We start from the raw sequence: 10,165 nt of genomic DNA, 5'->3' as shown, positions 1-10,165 counted from the left end.
GCTCTCGCTATCATTCCCATAGAGATAGCGATATTATTGATGGGTTAGTTATGCTAATTTCTTTAGAGACAAACTTTTATTTGGGAATTTGTTCAAAAAAGAATTTCATACACATCAAACTGGAAAATGCATGCTGAATTCCTAACCGTTTAAGGGGTAGCATGAGAATCTGATTTTCATAGTGAATAATGTATGTGGACTATCTTTAAAAAAAAATAAAAAGAACAAAAAAAAGATGTTTTGTCTGGAAGGAAAAGAAAACGCAGCCGGTTCCTTTCCTTCTGGATTATCTATTAATGTTCCACTGAAAAAAAGATAACACTAGAAATGAAGGAGAGAAAAAAAGACAAGAAAAAGTAATGACAATGTAGGCTAACACAATCAAACATTGTAGTTAAAAATAAACATACAGCAGTACATTTTAAATCACAAGATGTCCACGATCCTATAGAGTTATAATCCACCCCAATTAGGCTCATTGTAGGCCCTACACTCACACTTGAATCAAGCTGTAACATACCAACGTCCATATCAGTTTCATACACAGATGGAGTGGCATGTGCTCATAACACATTAGTTCACTGTCATACTACCACACGGAGCAGTTGCGTGTGAGTATCCTTGAGTCACACACCGCCTTGGCACAAGTGGAAAGGGGAGACCATACGCTCACAGCTGTTCTATCTCCCCGTATAAATACGACTAGGGAGTCCGGTGTGGACTTCTGTCTGGTTAAATACAGGATTTGATAGCATCTCGATCAATGCGATGATGTGTCCCATGGTTCGAGGACATTTTGAATAATCAATCAGTCTGCGTTTGGCCGAACCACCATCGCGTCACAGTCCTCCTCTTTGTCGACCTCTCAACGTTCTCTCGCTCTTATCGTCGTCCCAGAGTCACATGCCCTTACATTATAGAAAACCAACCGTCCATAGTAGTATTTGATACTTTTTATTATTACCAAACCGTTCCCATAATTACACCATAATCATTATATAAGAACGAGTCTATTTTAGCAATTGCTTTTGTCAACGCCGGAACAATGAATCTATAATTGCATTATATTCCGCTCCTTCCACCACCTACAGAAACATAATATATCAAACCATCTTTGTGCGAACATTTAGGAGAATGAAAGGTCGGCCTGTGCATCTCTGTCCTACCGCAAAAGTTATGCCCAAAAAAGTTTAGAGTCCTCGACGAAGTATACAGCTCTTTAAATCATTTCTCCAGGTTACTTGCAACCGTTGGGTGAGCGCGTTTAATATTGGACTTTTCTCTTTCTGTTTGAATAAGGTACGAAGTGCCCTTGTTGAACAGTTGGGTTGTTTTAAATATCATATTTACTAATAAATATGCTTAATTCCTAGCCCATGGCTTCAAAAAGCGCTCCCATGCATGTTGTTAGAATAAACCTGGTTCGTCAGGGCACCTGAAAAAAAAGCCTCCCTCAGGACCAGTTTGCGTTTGTATGCATGCGATTGGCAACATAACTGGCTTATTTACATTAAATACGCCACAAGGTTACAGTGAGATGAACGTCATTTTATCACTGATTACTTCTCTTAAGCACTAGAGCTGTGACTGATGCTCAGGACGCGCAGACTACACCGATTTACCCTGGAGTTTTTGGGGGGAGAAAAATACTTTAAATAGTTAACTGAAAAGGTAAGGACATGTACTTTTACAACATTATATGTGTTCAGTTGTTATCTGTTCACTGCATGGTCCCGGACTACATGTATCAAAGCCAATTATTCACGGTGTCAACGTAACAAGAATGACAAAGTGAATGGGTTCTGAGGAGAATAGACAGATTTTAATAAGAGTGTTTACGGGAGCTCAAGGTCAGAAACAAGCTGCGAGGTTGGGAATCCTTCTTCTTTTTTTACCGCAACACGGGGGAAATGTAGCCTACGATTAGAGATTATTATTATTTACGGTGTTATTTTATATTCTGTTACGCTCTTAGCTCCAGCAATGCCGAATGCCGCAAGACCTATATCTAGTTGCTGTGAATAACGCGGCGGACGACAATGGACTGCTTTTTTGACGGTACAATGCATTTCACCTACCAGATAGGGAGAGTCCAAGCTCAAAGATGGAAATATGTTGTGATGCTGAGTGATTAGTATCAATGAACACGTTTGGCCTGGGAAAAAAAACAGACCGAATGAAATAAAACGCAATTTTTTTACTCAGGATACGTGCGGAACAGTAAGATAGATAATTCTGCATTGGACAATCGTAACAGGTCCGAAGCGCACTTTTCCCCCATCAGCGAAAGAAAATGATCCGGTCAATCATATGGACATGCCTCATTATTCAATGAACACAATCTCTCACCAAGGCATCGTTTACAGACAGGAGTTTCTTCGCGCTACTCCAAATTTAAAGGTAAGAAGTGCGAAGCTTACGCATGGGTTTAGTGGGTTCGGAATGGTCACTCGAAGGCGTTTCGCTTTTGAAAGTCAGTTTGAACAAATGTTATTTTTATTGTATCATCTCAATGGGGCCTGTTTCTCTACGTGATCAAAAAATACAGTATAATTAAATATCCATAGCGGTGACGTTAGCATGCGGAGGGTGGAAAACATTTAGTCTACATAATGAAAGCATGGGAAGACATTGAACCGCGACCCAGAACCAACTATTGTCCTTTTTATGTCAATGATTTCATAAAAGTTGTATATTCCAGACGTTTAAAATAGACAACGGAGTGTGCATAAACGTATTGGACACATGACATGCATAGCCCAGGCGGATATTTGCGACTACTTTTATTGAAGTATAAACTGTTCCTCATACAATCTGCTTCGAAAACTTTCTCATCACATCCCTAGGGGGTTTTCTTCGAATTTCAGCTAACCTGAGTGCATATTGTTGGAGAAATAGGATCAAAGTTAGCCGCTGCATGCCATGTGTCAAAACTTGTGAGATGGAAGAGCCGGTGAGACCTGCCATTTTGTGCTGTGATCGACCTCTTATGAATAGCAGCCATGCATTATGCTTTGAGGAACGTTATGATGGCATTCAACAACTGAGGGCTAAATGTCATATCACGCTTTAAAACATTTTATGTAGAAAACACACATATCACTGGAGAAATTCAGATTTGAACGACTGATTCAAAACGCAGTTGCTTGGGGAAATGTATTCACATTTGTAAAAGTTATAGCTATTCGTAAACGAATAAAAAAAGGCACTCATGACAAGTAATGGTATGAAAAGAACGAGGTCTAGCGAGTAGCGTATGCCATAACCTTCATAGCTATAGAGAAATGCACGTTGCCTAATTTAAATGTTCCAAAATATAAATGATATCTTTAAAGTGCATATAGATTGTTGGTGTGGGTTTAGATGTTCCGTTCTTGCGCTGTGAATCTCAACTCTGTCAGGGTAAATATATTCCCAGGCATTCTGATAACCCCAAATTTGTTAAATGTGCCTTAGTACGAGTCTGTTATGTATCATTTCGTGGAATAAAACACAGGCTACCGTTGCACTGCCAGTGCTTCAAACTCTCCCCGGTAGGACTTGTCTGCAGGTGTCCCTCATCCAACCGAGCAGCCTTTCACCTTGAGTAGAAGGGAGCGATCCTCCCATGTAAATACAGATGAACCAGGTTTGAGATTAACCCAACTGGAAGGCAGCAAATTAAAACAGTAGCCTAGGCTACAATGGCTGAGAAGACACATGACCCCCTTAACCGTAACGTAAGCGTTACACAATGTCCATCACATTGTTTAACTTTTTTATTTTTTTTTATCTTCCGCAAAGTTGAGTTTGCGATAAATGTTTATTCCTTAGATTCATTGTCAAAGGAAATGAACAAATAGGATGCACAGATGCACAGTCCGAGTTAGCCACTGTCATTGTTTAACGGTATTCGCCAGGCGGATATTATGTCTGTAATAGTGTCTGGGCGTGAACCTTTTTTTCTGTCACTTCTTTTTATTTTCTTATTGAGATGAAATAGCGATGGACAACAGTCTCACTGTAGTGTACTGAATTACAGACCGGGGCCCTACAGTAGGCTCCATGCAATTACCGATAGTTAGGAGAATGACAATGAATTGTGAGAGGTGTTATGAGAGAAGAGAAAGTGTTACTTTACTAACTGGCATGTAGTTTCAGTTCCTGTGTGTGTTGTCTTGGAGATACTTGACTGGTAGTTGACTGTCTGCTACAAAATGTGGGGAAAATGTATTTTATTATTACATTATTATTACTATTTATTATTATTATCATCATAATTAATTGTGCAAGGATTCCATGCATTTTATGACAAGCTATCACGTTTCACATAGTTCAAACAATTGCTTTTACAGATTCAACATTTTGGTCATGTGTACGCTCTATTGTGAATTTGGTGTTATATTCCTAATCCCATTTTTAAATCTCGTGTTTTGTTCTTATTTAAATCACGTTCCTAAGCATCACAGGTGCTGTGTTTCAACTAGTTCGTCAACCTGTTTAGTGGTTCAGTATTGCAATGTATCCTGTTTTACCTGTGGCTGTGTTCCGTGGGCCATGACAAGCTACGGTGATGCACATATTTAGGGAGAGAGAGAGAGAGAGAGAGAGAGAGAGGAGGATGAGAAGGTGAGAGAGAACATGGCATGGGCATGGCATCAGTGCTCCTCTCCGGACCTGTCAATCTGCAGCCAGTCAACTGTAGCCAGAGTAGGAGAGCAGTCAGAGACGTGATCAAACAACCATCCCACTCTTAAATGATTCTCTCCTCCTTTAATTGGTCGAAATTGTCTTCCAGATGTACGGCGGTAGCCATGGTCTCTTGTGGGACGGTATGGCAGGCGAGGCCTGGCGATATGGTATTAATTGATATGTGCAGTGGAGCCCCCATCCCCTCTGGCTCCAAAGGCTAAGGCCTTTACCCCGGTGGCTGTGTGCTCCCTTCACAGCCCCCCCCCCCCAGTCTAGTTTGGCAGGCAGGAGGGGCTGTTTCAGGAGCAGGCTGGAAGGCAAGCTGGGGGCATCAAACATAACAAATAGGCTAGGCTGTGGTGAGCCTTGAAGTATGGTGACCTTGATTCAGAAGGTTCACTTTGGAGAGATGATGGTTAATAGGCCCTATGTCTTCTGACACATATCATGAAGCCCCGTGTTTGAACACACGAGCGCTACAGAGAGGAGATGTTCACGTCTCATGCTTGTGAAGTCAGGTCCTGTTTTCGTCTGTAGGCTGTGGCTCTTCACACTTCTCTTGTCACGTGTGTCTTACAGCATATATTGTTTTAAAGGTGTGTGTGTGTGTATGTGTATGGATATGAGAGCGACAAGGATGTGAAAGTCCAACGTTTTTTTGGGCGGATAGTAATCATAGACGTCAGTGTGATGTAAGAATAAGGACTGGGCCGACAGATGAGGTGATGACGGATGAGCTTGACTCAATTGCCTCATGCCAGGGTGCCACCAGAAGGAGCGTCTGTCTGTCTGGAAAGAGGGAATGAGGGAGAGCGAGAGCACAGGGAGCGAGAGGTTTGCAGTGCTAGAGCTCAAACGGAGAGGTAGGCCTCTGACTAAAAAGAAAGTTAGGCTGGTAAAAGGAGGAACATCAACTTCAAGTATGTGTATAACAGTAAATAGCTAGAATTTGTAGATATATTCACAGATATTTTCTTTGTCTTTCTCTGTCTGTCTGTCTCGCTCTCTCTTTCTCTCTCTCTCTCTCTCTCTCTCTCTCTCTCTCTCTCTCTCTCTCTTTCTCTTCCCGGAGGTTTTGGGATAGATCTATATGGATCGTGGACCTGGGGATCTAGATTGATGTTTACGCTCAATAATAGAATGTGTTAAGTTGGACTAGTTTACCCAGCCTTGGGAAAGATGAGCAGCTTGTGCTTCGGTCTTGGCCTTTGTCTAAATGATCTATCTAATCACACATGTCCACAGTAGCCTTTCAACTGCGATTCTTCTCAAAAATCAAAAATACTATATTAGCATACGTCCTGAAATGTCACCTTTGTATACAGTACCTCAGTCAACAGCCAGTTTTGCAATGTTAAAGCCTATTTTTTTTTTCAAAGTTTATTAGCATTTGGATTTATAAATGTGCTGCACATTGTGTCAAGACTGTTTCCTTTTGATCTGCAAAGGAGCACAACATTACAGCCATGTCATTTTTGCCGACAACAGCTTAACACAAACAGGCAACCACCCATCAATCACGGGTTCTGAAGCATGGCATTGTGTTATTTAGCATTCTCCCCGGCATGCCTAAAAGAATGGTAAATATCTGCAGTGCTGCTGGGGGTTGAATCCAAAACTGGGGGGTTTGGGGGGGGGGGGGAGTTACTGAAGGAAATCTGTAGTATGAGATCTCTCCAGCTCTATGCGGGTTACAATGATGTTTGTACTCTGATTCGGTATAGGTTGTGGCCTGCTGGTCGCTAGTTAGTGCATTTTGGGTCTATGTAGAGGGGACCCTGGTAAAGATGGCTTGTTGCAGAGAAGTAAGAGGACCCTGCACCTTTAATTATGATCAAGAGGTTTTCTCCAAAGGACAGAGGCGTAGCAGTTATGTTGCCTCGTAAATCTGCCCCCGATGCCGTATATTGTGTTGAACTATTACTGTACACTATTATACTGCATATTCAGCTGCCTCTTCAGGACCTGATTTGCATAATTGGATCTTTAATGAAACTTGCCTTGTGGAGAAAAAAAAAGAAAAAAAACGAGGAGAGAAAAAAAAGCCAAGATAGGCAAACCCCTGTGAATATTAGTTGGGAGAAGTTCTACTTGTTTTTTTGGAAGAAGGGGGGCTTTGGAAGGAAAGTGACCTGCGCACCACACATGTCAGTGGCTGTGCTACAAATAGGATGAGAAGTGCCCCTGAAAGCTGTACATTCCCAGCCAGGTCTCGCGGGTTATTACTACAATAGCTGGATTTCTTTAGCCTGGGGGATTTTAGGTTCTATGTCTACACTCATTTCGTATACTCGTTACACAGGGAAGATGGGTCTTTTGTAGAGGAGCTGCGCCGCTCGGCTGTCGGAATTCCTCTGTCGCAAATATTTTGACAATTCCTAATCAGGAGCAGTCAGATATTAGGAGTGCTGAGTGTCTTTGCTTTCTGGGGGCTGTGAGAGTTTCAAAGCCAGGTCTTTTTTTTCTTCTGCTCTCTAGCATATGCGTGAGAATCACTGTGTTTGACTGTTTCTATGTTGTTTTTTGTGTGTTTGTTGACGTGCGTGATACACTATATGAGAAATATAGTGAGAATGTTTTCAACATGTTTATATTCTGTGTGTGTGTGTGTGCGTGTGTGTGTTGTGTGTGTGCGCGTGCGTGCGTGTGTGTGTGTGTGTGTGTGCGCGCGTGTGTGTGCGCGCGTGTGTGCTATTCAGTGTGTTCTTGTCTGTTCTCCAACTTGTTTCTGTGTAAGAGGGTATTATGTTTAATTGGTTAATTAAACTTCCAGAGTCATTTTTCCTGGACTTCAACAAGGTGAAGGTTATAAAGCTACTGGTGTCACTTTGAAGTAAACGTGAGAGTCATATATAATGACATGTTATTTGTCCTGCGTTTGAAGGACCTATCGTTTAAAAGTGAATGGAGAGAGAAAAAAAGCACGCTGGCTTTTTAACAGCACAGCAGAAGAGGAGCTATTCAGCAGCACTATAGCACGAGTGGTTTGTATCCAGGAGGGGAAGAGTTGTTAATCAACCACCAATGTTAAAAACGTATAACAACCAAATGGTGACGATGTATCATCGTGCGAGGGGGCCAAAACGCTCCCTCTACTCCAGAGACATAAGAGTGGATCGTGTGTCAAAGCAGTTTACAGGTTGCCTTCAGAGTCATGCGAGAGAGAGAGAGACACACACACACAGAAAGAGAAAATATCTGTGAATATATCTACAAATTCTAGCTATTTACTGTCACATGGAGAGAGAGAGAAAGAGAGAGAGAGAGAGAGAGAGAGAATATCTACAAATTCTAGCTAGAGAGAGAGGTGGAGGACAAAAAATAGGCTCAAGTGCGTCAGCTAGCATTGAGCTGCCATTTACCCACGGTGTGCAGAAGACCCCCCCTATCTTTCTTTCCCTCCCCATCATTCTCTTTTTATCTCTCTTCCTCTGCTGCCAGTGTGCTCATGGGGGAGTTTCAGGCTGGTGCAGTTTGTTCTCCCAGGTGGACTTGTATTGTATTAGACCCTCAGCACCCCCTCCCAGACCCCCCTCTCGTGTAATTCCTTGAGGAGATGCCTGGGCCTGAGTTGCTGTATTGTCTCCCTGCCCCCCCCGTGGACCGGGCGCTCCCGCTGTTGAATCTCTCGGTAATGATGTCACAGCGATAGTGGAGGGGAGCAAATGTCTCCTGATTCCACCATTTAACGGCTGGCTGAATTGGCTGATAATGATAGCATTGGCGTCTCCAGACTCGGAGACGGATCAGGCCCTGTGAATTAGTGTCTCCTAACCTGAGAGAGAGAGAGAGAGAGAGAGAGTTAAAGAAGGAGAGAGGGAAGAGCTGCACTGAGAGAGTGAGGGCGAGAGAGAGGGGGGAATAAAGAGAGCGAGACAGTGAGGAGGGGATGATGTACTTAGCCATGTCTCTGGACTGCTTTTGAACAAGCTTCTGGAGATCTCCGTGGCAGTGTTGATAAATGTGGCTTGATAAAAAGTCCGTAAAATGTGGGCCTGTCTGCACACCTCTATTAGGCTAGGGGACAGTTGTAATAATGGCCAGTTGGAGTCAAACAGAGAGGTATAATGTCAGCTCGCACAAAATATACTGGAACTCCCAATCAAGCTTCAATGTGAAGGCCTGCTGTATTTTTGGTCTATCATTTCAAATAGTTGTCTTGGAATAAGCCGCTGATTTATCTGTTGCACTCTATGGATGCGTATTTGAGGAGCATGAGGGAATACGGTTGCAAGGTAGCTCTTTATTTGCGTATTACACTTTATGAACACAGATTCATTCGATGCCGTGTATATGCCGTCTGCCTTTTTACAACGCTTAAAACTGAGAGCATTAGTCTGCATTTTAAAAACACAACTTTCCCCCTGAGATGCACTAAAACCATATTACGGTTTTCCATTTATGCTAAAGTAAATATGTAGGCCTAAAAGGAAAATTAGCATTCCCAGCTTTGAACACATGCTCTTTTGTGAAGGTTGGTGCTCGCTGGCCACATCTTCTGGTCAACGGTAACACAAGAGGGAGCAGGATGGCTTTTTTTCCCTTCTTCTCGCAAGTATTGAATATAGGCTTATTCGTATATTTATGACATGCTCTGCTTGTCCAAAAGCTGGGAGGTACTCGTTCCCCCCCCCCAAAATAAATGTTTGCTGCGAGTGTCACCAAAGAAGGGCTCTTTTAGAAGGCTCTGGGAAAGTCTCTCATTGGGTATTTGGTCCTATGACTGCTGGACTTAAATTTGGTCCTATGACTGCTGGACTTAAATTTGGTCCTATGACTGCTGGACTTAAATTTGGTCCTATGACTGCTGGACTTAAATTTGGTCCTATGACTGCTGGACTTAAATTTGGTCCTATGACTGCTGGACTTAAATTTGGTCCTATGACTGCTGGACTTAAATTTGGTCCTATGACTGCTGGACTTAAATTTGGTCCTATGACTGCTGGACTTAAATTTGGTCCTATGACTGCTGGACTTAAATTTGGTCCTATGACTGCTGGACTTAAATTTGGTCCTATGACTGCTGGACTTAAATTTGGTCCTATGACTGCTGGACTTAAATTTGGTCCTATGACTGATGGACTTAAATTTGGTCCTATGACTGCTGGACTTAAATTTGGTCCTATGACTGCTGGACTTAAATTTGGTCCTATGACTGCTGGACTTAAATTTGGTCCTATGACTGATGGACTTAAATTTGGTCCTATGACTGATGGACTTAAATTTGGTCCTATGACTGATGGACTTAAATTTGGTCCTATGACTGATGGACTTAAATTTGGTCCTATGACTGATGGACTTAAATTTGGTCCTATGACTGCTCGCACACGCATGCACGCACGCACACCCACCCATCCAGCCGCACACACGCACACACACACATGCACACGCAAACACGCACACACACACATACATACACACGCACACACAGACACACACACACACACACACACAATCAGTAGTTCCCACCTGGTGTTTTAAAAACAGGAAAACA

The 10,165-nt window shown here is 42.6% G+C and overlaps 1 protein-coding gene across 7 annotated transcripts in view; it reads left to right on the top strand.

The window, feature by feature from the left end:
- The first annotated feature begins 1,254 nt into the window (after positions 1–1,254).
- Positions 1,255–10,165, top strand: part of znf536 (zinc finger protein 536) — a 189,288-nt gene continuing 180,377 nt past the window's right edge. For 3 of the 7 annotated variants that reach the window (XM_045708870.1, XM_045708877.1, XM_045708867.1), the window contains exon 1: positions 1,737–2,400. The gene's annotated coding sequence lies outside the window, so the exon portion shown is untranslated. Of the gene's footprint in view, positions 1,672–1,735; positions 2,401–10,165 lie in introns of those variants that run through there. The other 4 variants (XM_045708868.1, XM_045708874.1, XM_045708876.1 and 1 more) reach the window with 4 other exon arrangements.

This window comes from Salmo salar, chromosome ssa26, assembly GCF_905237065.1.
Source record: "Salmo salar chromosome ssa26, Ssal_v3.1, whole genome shotgun sequence".
Taxonomy (NCBI): Eukaryota; Metazoa; Chordata; class Actinopteri; order Salmoniformes; family Salmonidae; genus Salmo; species Salmo salar.
This window is presented reverse-complemented; position numbering and strand designations above follow the sequence as displayed.